Raw genomic sequence first — 2374 nt, 5'->3', positions numbered from 1 at the left:
ACCTAGATTAGACAGAGTTGGGATTGGAATCTACAATTAGAGACTTGATGACTCTATTCAATACCATCCTATCTAATAAAAGCATAATATGCAAATCAACCAAACAGCAGAATGATCAGTCAGCGGGGACTGGAGCTGGTGCTGGTGAGCAGGTGGCACCATGCCAGACAAGGCATGTGCCAGCGGGCAGAGGAAGGGGACAGCAATGGGGTGGGGTGGTGGCAACCAGTGGCAGTGAAGGAGCAATGGGGGGGATGGGGCTGGAAGCTCCCAGCTGGTGCCATCCCTGATCAGCCTACTGGTCACCTCACACAAAGAGAGACCACATTGCAGCTTAGTCCCACTCCTCAGTGGGAGCAGGCTTAAGCCATCAGTCAGACATCCCCTGAGGGATCCTGGACTGTGAGAGGGTGCAGGCTGGGCTGAGGGACCCCCCCAAACACCCCCCACCAGTGCACAAACTTTCATGCACCAGGCCTCTAGTCTCCTATAACAAACTTTGAAAGAACTTCCAGATCTGAGCTTTCTCAAATTTAAATCAGCTTTAGGGTCATATAACAAATAACAAGCCAGGAAAAAATAAAATAGAAATTAATACATAAAACAGCTGAAACTGTGCCAAAGTCACATTCCAACTTTTAATAGTTTTCATTGAATGAGTAAATTCTGGGACTCAAACAAGTTAGTCGAGCTTGTTACCAGTCCCTATGTGGTTTACATTTCCCCTGGATTCCTGCCAGGTGCAACATGGTGTGTACTGGCTGGCCCAGAGTTTTTGCTGTAAGGTATATTGGAAGAAGAAGGTCTGGCCTGCTGGGTGGTGCAAAGTGCAAAACACTCACCAGTAGCTTGAATGCTGCCTCTGGCTTCTTGTGTTGAAAGAAGGCTGCTTGTGTTGCCAGCCCTGCTTTGATTAGTGTAAATCCCATTGGGCCTCTGAGCCCTTATTAAGGGGAGGAGACTAACCCCACGGGAAAAATGAATCAAGAGGCTTGAAAGATGGTTGGTTTAATACCCAGAATGTAGTTTATCCAAAGGTTGACCTATTTACTTACTCATTTCTAAGCAAGACACATAGCCAACCTGACCTATTGATTTAATATATATCTCATAATGCTGCAAGATTCTTTCCAAGAGGAGACCCTGGGCAGTGCTGCCAATGCCCCAGTGAAGAGGCTGAGGTCATCACTGGATTTGAAATATTTAAAGCGGATATAAAACTGTTTCAGCTAGGCAGGCAAGTAAGTGCGTCGTTGTGGGCAACAGTGCTGCTGGTAAAACGTGTTATCCTACACAACAAACAAATTTCTGATATCCTACACAACAAACACATTTCCATTTGAATACGTACTGACTGTGACAACTATGCAGTCACAGTTATGATTGGGGAGAGCCATATGCTCTTGGATTTTTTGATACTGCAGGGTAAGAGGATTATGACAGATTACGACCATTGAGTTATCCACAAACAGATGTATTTCTAAACGGTTTTTCTTTAAAAATATATTTTATTGATTTTTTACAGAAAGGAAGAGAGAGGGATAGAGAGTCAGAAACATCAATGAGAGAGAAACATCGATCAGCTGCCTCTTGCACACCCCCTACTGGGGATGTGCCCACAACCAAGGTACATGCCCTTGACTGGAATTGAACCTGGGACCTTTCAGTCTGCAGGGCAACGCTCTATCCACTAAGCCAAACCAGTTTCGACTAGTCTTTTTTTCAATGATCTCTCCATCCTCATTTGAAAATGTGAAAGAAAAGTGGTTGTCTGAGATAACTCACCACTGTCCAAAGACTGCTTTCTTGCTTGTTGGGAGCCAAATAGATCTCATAGATGACCCCTCTCCAACTGAGAAACTTGCCAAGAACAAACTAAAACATATCACTCCAGAGACTAGTGAAAAGCTGGCCATGGCCTGCTTAAAAGCTGTCAAGTATGTGGAGTGTTCTGCACTCACACAGAAAGGCCTAAAGAATGTATTATATTTGACGAAGCAATATTGGCTGCCCTGGAGCCTCCAGAACCGAAGAAGAGCTGCAGGTGTGTGCTGCTATGACCATCTCTCCAGAGCCCTTTCTGCACAGCTGGTTTCGTCATCATAATAAAAGCAATGTTTAAATCAAACTAAAGATTAAAATTTAAAATCCGTTTTCGCAGTAATGGCAAATGCTCTGCACCTACCCATATGCACTGTGTGAAACAAGGCCCATAGATATGGTCCCTTTCCCCCTCTCAATACTAGTTAATTTTGAGTAATTGTATGTTGTCAGAAAAGTGATCAGTACAAGTTGTTTTTGTTTTTTGTTTTGTTTAAAATCAAGGAATGCTTGTGCTGACTCTGAAACAGACTAACCGGGTTGTTGAGTTGCT

General features: G+C 43.9%; 1 pseudogene across 1 annotated transcript; it reads left to right on the top strand.

Annotated features, from left to right (window-relative positions):
- Positions 1–1311: 1311 nt before the first annotated feature.
- LOC311617505 (cell division control protein 42 homolog) lies at positions 1312–2156 on the top strand (annotated as a pseudogene). Its single transcript has 2 exons — positions 1312–1474; positions 1705–2156. The product of its transcript is annotated as a cell division control protein 42 homolog (transcript).
- Positions 2157–2374: the final 218 nt, after the last annotated feature.

The sequence above is a fragment of the Pipistrellus hanaki genome (assembly GCF_964339955.1).
Source record: "Pipistrellus hanaki genome assembly, chromosome: 2".
NCBI classification, from domain to species: domain Eukaryota; kingdom Metazoa; phylum Chordata; class Mammalia; order Chiroptera; family Vespertilionidae; genus Pipistrellus; species Pipistrellus hanaki.
The sequence above is the reverse complement of the archived record's forward strand: the minus strand, read 5'-3'. Positions and strand labels throughout refer to the sequence as shown.